At 45.1% G+C, this 10,047-nt stretch overlaps 2 non-coding genes across 2 annotated transcripts; one reads left to right on the forward strand and one right to left on the reverse strand.

The window, feature by feature from the left end:
• Positions 1-2,293: 2,293 nt before the first annotated feature.
• Positions 2,294-2,375, reverse strand: trnaf-aaa (transfer RNA phenylalanine (anticodon AAA)). The gene has a single exon. It is a non-coding gene; the product is annotated as a tRNA-Phe (tRNA).
• A 7,313-nt stretch (positions 2,376-9,688) lies between these two features.
• trnat-cgu (transfer RNA threonine (anticodon CGU)) lies at positions 9,689-9,762 on the forward strand. Its single transcript has one exon. It is a non-coding gene; the product is annotated as a tRNA-Thr (tRNA).
• The last annotated feature ends 285 nt before the right edge of the window (positions 9,763-10,047 follow it).

The following is a 10,047-nucleotide window of genomic DNA, read 5'->3' on the forward strand; positions in this document are numbered from 1 at the left end:
AACAATGCACCGCCCACTGAGTGGAATGTTCTCATTTGTTCTCAAGTGTAAAAAGAGGTGATAATTCTTAATAATTCCGTGTCGCATTAACTAACCTCTTCAGTTTATTCCGCCAGACAGTACATAAATATAATTATATCATTATTAATTTGTTTAGATACGCAATTCCATATTATATTCCCTGTTGATCAAATTCTAAAAGTATGCATTTGTTAGATAACAAGCGAATTCACAGAAAAGGTTAAAAGACTATCACTTTTCACAAAGTATATAATCCTAATATGGTCAGAAGGAGCACGTAAAAACGTTTCCCAAATAACAACATGTAAGACTTTGATGCTTAAAATGTTTAGGGAGAAATGGAATACTGGTGTGTATTTTTTCTTTAAACTACCAAGACCAGCAATATACAGTGCAGTTTACATACAGTAATATGTTTATGTTCCTAAATTAATATCGTTTATGAGCATGTGAAAGGCATGGTGAATCGGAGATTCTCAAGGATTACTTTGTATGATTGGAAACGAATGCGTGATCGGATCAACTAAATGCTGTGGTGTTACTTTTTGTCAATGAAAAAATAAACTCTTTTCATTTACAAAGATGGTTACAAAGAATGTGGACCAGGGTAATATTTTGAGCTTACAGCTTGTCCAAGGTCATTCATTATTAATACTATTAGTAATATCTTCGGTAAAGACTTTGATGCATAAAATATTCCTGCATAATTAAAGTATTTACGATAAAGGTGGTAGGTTGTGTACTTTTGTCCAAAAGAACAATCTTGCTTTTATAAAATATACCACCTTTTTAATGTTTATGATTAACATGCTGTAATACACTGTTTAAATTTAAAAATCTAAAGAGTATACAACTTAAATTCTTAATTGAATAAAGATTGTCCCTCAGCAGTGATTCGAAACTGACGTTTTCTGGTGACAGCTCAAATGCTGTACAGGAGAGGTTAACCTTTATTAGCTCCACCTGGCGGTTTTACAAGGTGATTCCGGATACTATTAACATAATCTAATTTGCATACGGTATGATGCGGTTTACTGTGACACGCCCACCGTGTTATACCGCAGCATACCCCACTTGTTTTGAATGGCTGCATCTGTATATTCCCTTTTAATTAAATTCTAAAAGTATGCTTGTTACCTCCGGTATCACGTTAGTTAAAGTCTTCGATGCTTAAAATGTTTAGGGAGAAATGGAATACTGGTGTGTATTTTTTCTTTAAAGTACCGAGACCAGCCATATACTGTATGTTTATGTTCCAAAATTAATATCGTTCATGGCCTTCACACGCGTTACAGTATGCTCCTATTCTTTTTATGCTCAGCTACTAAGATTTCCCTTCAGTGGTAAAATTCCATATAAATATTCAATACTAAAACGGGCACAGTAAAGACATTTAAATCTTTCTACGACCGACCAACGCACCACAGGTGCCCCTGTCGGTCAACCAATCACGTACCGCGGTATATTGCGTCATCGCGCGTCACGATCCACGAGGCCGTAGCCAATTACCTCCGGTACGTGTCAGTGCCGCGCACTTTGAATGGCTGCATCTGTAGTCCACATGAAAGGTAGAAATATTCTCTTGTCTGTCTCTTGTTTGTATGTAACTGAATGTCCCTGCCAATGTACTGTTAGTTTTAATTTAAGAACGGCATTTGTGTTAAAATATGCCAGATAAGTTTATGTAACTGCTCATGCGACACTCAGTTGTAATTAGTCAAAAAATAAACTCGAAGAACAGCTGCGGGTTTGAATCTGAACATGTATCGGATTGCAGCGCCTTTTACTTCCATTGACAAATGATAGAGATTCGAAGAGAGATCCTTCAGACCAGCAAGCAAACCCATGGCTATTTCGGTTTTCTATCTAGGCAACGTTGGTGTCTGCAATAGCATAAATGAAAGCGTTATGCAATTTCTGCGGCTACATTTGTTGCACTTCATGCGCAGTGAGAGTGTTTCTCACACCAAACAAAAAGTCAACAATTAGCGATCAGGCCTTCTCCTCAGTTAATACACTGAAACCCTTTGATGTTAACAGTTCTTTACAGGCGTGCTTTACAAGAACCTATCGTTTCGGTTGTTTCAGCTTTATTAGGTTTTCAAAGGCATACGTAGAACACCGGTCGTGCGAACACAAAACGTGTTGTTATCTGAAGAATTGATTTCCATGGCAGAGGGTCCAAGCGATTTAGCGTTTTTATAGTACCAGAAAAAGGGGAAGCGGCACTTTGCCTTTGCCGCGCAGGCATACGGTGACGTACGGCAGACGCCGTAGTCGGCAGGATTCAAAACTGCGCGGGGAGTCCCCAACAGATTTTTAGTCTATCGCCTTAGCCACTCGGCTACGACTACAGCAAGCTCTGCTGCCGCTGCATTCCTCCTACAATCTAACATGGAGTGCGAGGTGGCTGCGGAAACCTTTTCAAAGTCGCTCTCCGTTCAAAAAAAAATCTTTGACAAAATACATGCCGGCAGACAGATACGCCTCAGAGGGTTTAAGGGCAGCTTCACGTTCGAATGATCAAGTCTCCCCGTCCGGATGTCAAAATGCAACTTTGGCAGACAGAAAAAACATCAACAAATGAGAAATGTGGACAAGGATTTTACAAGCTGCACCACACTGCACTTTGAAAGCATTTACATTAGTGTTAGACGCGGGAATTGCCTTTGATTTACGTGCTTACGAAAGACCTCAGCTCCTGCAGTTGAATATAATGCCGTTACGTGTCGAAGCAGTATTTTATGTCATCCTACCACTGCAACACGGGGTATATATGGAAATGAGCACACGCTACGAATCGTCTCAATCACTACCTAGAGATGTAAGGCGCATTGAAGGGTGCACCCCCATCATTAATCGTTGCGCGTTTATGAAAGGAAAGCTCTTGAGCAGTCTTTGAAACAGTTCGGATGAAACACTTGATTGCTTCCATGTGCATCTGGAATTGATTTCTTATTTTCATTTCACGCCGCCCAAAGCATTTCTAAAACAGGAGATTCGCATTTGGGAATGCGTCCTGCTGTACAAATAAAACTGGTCTACGGGTCTGAAACCTGCTCCACGGAAAACACTTTTGTTGCGCTTTTGATTGTACTGTATAACGTCTAGAGGAATCACAAACTATTTGAGAGGCCATCATTCCAGGGGGAACTGACAAAGTCTATCTCTAAACACCTAGCGCAGTCTCTCGAGAGACTGTCAAAAATTGCTTTCTCCGTTTGCGTTGCAAGTAAGTGAAAGAGCGGTCTTAACCCAGAGCCACTTGGGAGCAGTGGCACGTAAATACTGTTCAATTCAATTCAATTCAAGGTGCTTTATTAGCATGACCGATGGGTACAATCAGTGTTGCCAAAGCAAATAAAATAATAAAATTAACATAGAACAAAACATAAAATAAAATCTACAGACATATAACAGACATTTACAACAGAGACATGTCATAAAATATTGTAACGCTTACGGCCGACAGGTACTGTGTAAGAGCCGGCGTACCAGAGCAGGTGACGTCACCGCCCTTCCCTGTGATAGCAGGACCACAGCTACTGGGCTGTGGAGAGATCTCTCTTTAGCTCACGGGGCTAGGTCGCTGCAGAGAGACGCGGAAGTCCCGGGTTTGAGCCTTCTCCCTCAGTGCCTTCACTGCCAGGTCAAAACTCCCAGATGAGCTGATGGTGAGACCGAGATATGTGTAGCTGGATGTATGCTCCAATGTGTTGCTGTTGAATGTGAATTTGTACCTGTTTCCCTGAGGTCTGGCTTTCTTCTGGAAAACCATAACTCTGGTCTTGTCCAGATTGACTGTCAGTGCCCAGGTCTGACAGTACTGCTCTAGCAGTGCCTGGTTCTGCTGCAGCCCCTGTTCTGTGGGCAACAGCAGGACCAGGTCATCTGCATAGAGCAGGAACATGGTTTCTGTGTCGTGTAGTGTGAGACCAGGAACTGCAGACTTTTCCAACATTCCTGCTAATTCGTTGATATAGATATTGAACAGTGTTGGGCTCAGGCTGCAGCCCTGTCTCACCCCACGGCATTGGGTGAAGAATTTGGTCCTTTTGTTTCCAATTTTCACTGCACATTTGCTCTCTGAATACATTGATTTAATTATGTCGTACACATTGTCTCCTATGCCACTTTGGAGTAGTTTATAAAACAATCTTTTATGCCAAATCGAGTCAAATGCTTTTTTGAAATCGACAAAGCAGGCAAAAAATTTTCCTTTGTGTTTTTGGTGGACGTGTTTGTCTATCAGTGTGTGTAGGGTGTAAATGTGATCAGATGTGCGGTGATCTGGTAAGAAGCCAATCTGAGTCTTGCTCAGGACATTGTGTTCGGTAAGGAAGGCCACTATTCGTGTATTTAGGATACTGCAGAATACCTTCCCCAGGTTACTGTTCACACAGATGCCCCGATAGTTGTTGGGATAGAGTATCTCCACTCTTATAGATGGGCGTGACCAGTCCTTGGTTCCAGGCCTCGGGGAAACATCCGGCTGTCATGATAAGATTGAGGAGTTTGAGCAGGGCTTGTTGCAACTTTGGGCTGCTGTGTCTCAGCATCTCATTTATGACTCCATCTTGGCCCCAGGCTTTGCGTGGTCTGAGGGCCTGGAGTTTGTCCAGTAGCTCCTGCTCAGTGATAGGGGAGTCTAAGGGGTTTTGGTTGTCTTTGATAGCCAATTCAAAAATTTCGAGTTTTTCATAAATGGTGTTTTGGTCTGATTGATTTGTATTTGGGAGCCTTTGATAGTGATTTTCAAAGTATGTTTGCCAGATTGTTCCATTTTGGATGGCCAATTCTTCTGGTTTTGATTTGTTTAAATTGTTCCACTTCTCCCAGAAACAGTTCTGATTTAGTGACTTCTCAATTTCTGCAAGTTGTTTGTTTATGTATGTGTTTCTTTTCTTTTTCAGCATGTGTTTGTAAAGTTTTACCGTATCACAGTAGCTGAGGTGTAGTTTTGTGTTGTGTGGTTGTCTGTGTTTTTGATTTGAGAGTTTTCGTAGTGCATTTCTGATGTTTTTGCACTCCCTATCAAACCATTTTTCTTTTGCTTTTGTTTTTTGGTAGTTTTTTGATTTAGTTGTTTTTAGTTTAGATTTTGATGCCAGTTTGTGAAATAGGTGATTTAGTTTTTGTGTGGCCAAGTTTATGCCTAATTTGTTGGTTTGATACGGAGTGTTTAGGAATGTGAATTTCTTCATCGCCCAGTACAGTTTGGTATCTGTCTAGGCTGTTTGTGTCCCATCTGTACGCCTGGTTGAGGTCGTACAGCTGGCTGGGCTGTGTCAGTGTGTCTCTGTGCTGGTGTGCTCTCTTCATGTAGAGTGTGATCTGGCTATGGTCGGAGAGAGGAGTTTGTGGCCTGATAGTGAAGGCACTGATACAGGAGGGGTCCAGGTCGGTGATGGCGTAGTCCACCACACTGCTGCCCAGAGCTGAGCTGAAGGTGAACCTGCCTAGAGAGTCCCCTCTAGTGCTGCCTTTGACGATGTACAGGCACAGCCCTTGACAGCTGGAGCAGCTCGCGCCCGGTGCTGTTGACCGTGGAGTCATGGCTGCACCTGTGTGAGGTGACTGGTGTGTGGTACAGAGGGGATTGTCCGAATACATGAGTGTTTCCCTGTGTGTTAGTAAAGTCTGCCAGTGTGCCTGTTCGTGCATTGAGGTCACCACAGAGCAGCACGTTTCCCTGGCCCTGGAAATGACCGATCTCCGTGTGGAGACTGGGGAGAATTCCCTCACTGTAGTAAGGGGATTCTGAGGGTGGGATGTAGACAGCACACAGAAAAACCTCATTTTCTGTACATATGGTATTTCTTTTGATTTTAAGCCAAACTTGTGACTCTTCTCTCTTAACTAATTGTATGGAGTGACTGAGCTCCACTCTGTACCACACAATGATCCCCCCAGAGTCTCTGCCCCAGGTGATTTTTTTTGACAAAGGGCACCATGATCTCCTTGTAGCCGGGGGGACAGTGGGTAGCCAAGTCTCCCCGACACCATGTCTCCTGTAGGATCATGATGTCTGTCTCCTTTACATTCTTGATAAAGTCAGGATCAGTGTTCTTCAGCCCAAATGCTGACGAGCCCAGACCCTAAATGTTCCATATACTTATCGTTAGAGATCTCATTGTTGTCGTTTGAATTATCTTTGCAGTTTGTTTTTGCTTTCTGGAACTGTAACAAATTTGTGTCGGACATTTACATCATCAACAAAAACAGTATTGTTTGTCGCTGTGGGTGGTGGTAGTTTAGCTCATAAGCCGGGTGCAGATGAGGTTCAGGAGCTGCCAGATTTCTCCCAGCTCCAAACCGCTCGGGACTGCTGGTCTGGCCAGGGCTGCGGCGTAGCTGTGCAGGAGGGGCTCGGTCCAGCTCTGCTGTTGTGCTGGGTGGGGGTTTGTGGATTGGCCTGGTTCAGCTGCTGGTCTGGCTGAGGGGCGTGGGGTGAGGCGCTGGTTCTGGTCCCGTTCGGTCGTTGGTCTGGGTTGGAGGGCTGTAGGATGGGGCTGGTTCTGTTCTTTGTGGGTTGAGCTGGTCTGGGGTGGGGGTGTGGGTTTTGGGGTGTTCCTCTGGTAGTCCTGCTGTTTCTCTCTGGGGTGTTGTTTGGGTGTCTGCCCAGTGTAGTGTCTTTCAGAGTTTTTGTGAAGAGTCCGATGGTCTGTTTTTTGAGGTGTTTATGGTCATGTAGATGCTGTGATCCAAGGGTGGGGTGATGGGCCAGGTAGACGTTTGGGAGCAGGGCACAGCACTGTGAGATCTCAGCTTTGATTCTCTGGATGGTGTGGTGCTGCTCGTCCTGTCTTGACAGCAGGGTGGAGATGACAATTGGGCGCGAGGGAACTCCTGTATGGCCCTCTCTGCCACTCTCCTAATGGACTGGGCCACCTGCTCCCTCCAGGTCCTCAGATCGTTGGTGCCGGTGTGGATGATGATGTGCCGTGGGGCTCCCAGGACAGACCTGGACAGCAGCTGCAGGGCCTTCTCCGTCGTCGGACACCAGAGCTTTGCTGTTTGTAGTCCTGGGAAGAGCCTGTGCTCATCGATGTACTTCCCGTTGGAGTCAATGAGAAGGGCTACTTCCGTGCATCTGCCTCTGGTGTCTGGTGTGCTGCCAGGCGGGGGGCTGCATGGGGGGTGCAGTGTGTGAGGTGGAGGTGTTGGGTGGGGCCGTCTCTGGGGCTGGGTGTGTGTGTGGGTCACCCTGAGTGTTTGGCAAGGTGGATGTGCTTTTGGGCAGTGATGTTGTGAGTGGATCTGGGATGCCGGGGGGTGCAGTGGGTATGGTGTTTGCTACGGTGGGGGTACTGGGTAAGTGGGAGTTGGTGGTGGGGGTTGTAGGGATGTCAGGTTGTGTGGGGGTCGGTGTGTCTTTGCGGGTTGGGGGTGGGTGTTGTGTGTTGTGTGTTCTGGGCCTCAGGGCTGTTCTGTTGCAGTCGGGGCTGCAGTGGGAAGTAGTGAGTTTCCTCAGCTGTTCTTTGAGGGTCTTGCTTGTCCTCTCCGCGAGCTGCACCTCCTCTCTCAGCTCTGCTACTTCCGACTGCAGCTTACTGTTGTCCTGCAGCAACTCTTCCATCTGTGCCCTGAGCTGTTTGTTGGAGGTTTTGCATTCGTTCCTGTATTTGTTAACCTCCTCTCTTAGCTGTTGTGCTGTCTGCCCCTCTGTGAGTCTCCCCAGCATCAGTTCCTTGGACTCAGTGAAGTCCAGCTCCAGAGCAGAGAGTTTCTCTCTCAGGAGGCGCGCTGTGCTGTGGTCATAGTGGGGTTGGTGTGGGCCGTGTGTGTCTGGGTGGTGTGATTCAGTGTTGCCTAGGGCTACACTCTCGCTGATCTGTTCTGTAGCTGTGGCTGTGTTCATGGGCTCAGAGTCAGGTGGAGCTGAACTCTCCGGTGTGGTAGGCATCAGGCTACTGGGTCTCTCTCCTGTTTCTGGGGGAGGTTTCTCCAGGTCAGCCTGTGATTTCAGGTGGGTGAACTTTTCCTCAAATAGCTCCAGAGCAGCCTCACTGCCCTTTATCATCACTGTACCATTGTGGTAAGTGTTGACGGTCAGGACAGTGTCTTCTAGCTCGCTGTCACCCCCTATGGAGATTTGCCTGCCTTTGCTGATGCCCCTTCTCGTGGTGTTTGTATATGTCTTGCACACAGCTGTGTGCCAGGCATTTGGGTGCTCAGTAAAGAAGAGCACGTTTTAATGTGTTTTTCTCCTGCCTGGCAGTAGTCAGCGATAAGGGTCTCTGGATTTTCCTTCATCCATGTGTCTTTGTACTGTTTCCTGGTCTTAACGGTTTTCACGTCCTCAGGGTATTGGAGTACTGTGCTGAGAGGGCAGGGCTGGTCCAGTGGGGCTGTCTTCTGCTCTGTACTCATCTTGCTTCTTTTAAATACAATCGGCTCAGGTGAGAAGAGCAAAAAGACAGCCTGGCTAGGGCGTTTTGAATACAATCAGCCCCACTGTTGCTTGGGAACAGGTTCTTCAACTTTGGCCTTTTGAGTTTAATGGGCCCAAGTGGTATTTGGTTTAGTTTAAACTTTAAGGTAACTTTTTCTAAAGACTTTTTTTTTTACTTTTATTTAGTAAATCAGTTCAATTTTAGAGGCCTCTTCAAATAAGGAGAAGAAAGATCAGGGCTTACCAGTTGTTTTTCGTGCTTATGGCTGAGTTCTTGGCTTCTCTTGATGCTGCTTGTATTTTCCCTTTCCTTCTTGTTTCCTTTGGTGTACTTTTTATTTCTTTCTTGTCTTCTTATTCTATTTCCTTGTTTTAATTGTTCCTTTTTTTCTGTTTGTTCCTCTTCATTTCTTGAAGATTTTTCTCTTTGAAGTTTTTCCTCAGGTCCTTTATCTTCAGGTGTAGCTGTGTCTTATAGTTGGTCTTCAGATTTTCAGATGTTTGCTTTGTTGTTTTTCTTTCAATGATAAATTATTTCTTTACTTCTTTGGTTTTCTTTAGTTTGTGTTAGATGTTGCCTTATTCCTAGACTATTTGTTCAGTTACAGAAAACAATAAAATCACAAAGAAATTAGGAGCTCATCTTCTGAGCTGCCTCTCTCTCTCTCAGTAAATACTGTTACTGTCACTGCTCGATACCGATGTTAGCCTACTATACCATCTTCAGCCACAGCTAGAAATTGTACTGCTCTAGTACCGGAGCAAAAGAAAGCAAGGCCAACTTTGAATGGGCACATGTGTCAGATGCTGAATGTGACAAGGATGGGATTCAAACCCATGCATACAAAGCCCAGTGGATTAGCAGTCCATTGCCTTAACCACTTGGCCACCTCGTCGAGAAAACTGGGCTATCCGTACATGTGTTGGCGTGCTCCAGATGATCTTTTTTTTTTCCCTTGTACTCGAAGGGTCATTTTTCTGTTCCACATGCGCTTTCAACATTTTCTTTGGGAGATGTCAAGCCACCAAGCCACTGCTGTGCTTCAGTGGCCGGTGTGGAGTTCAGTGGCCCTGTTGTACACGGAAAGCACATTGAGCTCCTTGGACATGAAAAGTTCCAGAAAAAAGCCATTTGTCATCCTTTCTCTTGGTGTCGATGTTGCTTTTGTATGTAAAGGTGGCAACTTGCTCAGCGAGCAGGCGGAGCGCGCACCGAATGCAGATGTCTCAGAGCGGTGTGTCCAAGTGGTTGTAAAAGGACAGCACTCCGGGGGTGCTGTGGCTTAGTTGGTTAAAGCGCCTGCTTCGTAAACAGGAGATCCTGGGTCTGAATCCCAGCGGTGCCTTTTTGTTTTTCTGTCTTCTCGTACAGAACTGGTCATTATGGATAACCTCCTACGGCTAGACTTAATTAAATGCAAGTATTAATTTCCTGTCTTGAACGACTTTTTTTTAAATGGATGCAACTTGCAAAAGATGAAATACAAACCTTGCTACTCTGCGCTCGTGGCTGGCAAAAAAAAGTCAGCAATGTTTTCTCATTAACCTTAACCCTGCAAATGGAGAATAGTTAAATGACCAAGTCTATGCAGCTTAATTGGTTCGCACATCGGGCTCTTAGGGTGGTGAAT

This window comes from Atractosteus spatula, assembly GCF_055471065.1.
Source record: "Atractosteus spatula isolate fAtrSpa1 chromosome 26 unlocalized genomic scaffold, fAtrSpa1.hap1 SUPER_26_unloc_1, whole genome shotgun sequence".
Lineage (NCBI taxonomy): Eukaryota > Metazoa > Chordata > Actinopteri > Semionotiformes > Lepisosteidae > Atractosteus > Atractosteus spatula.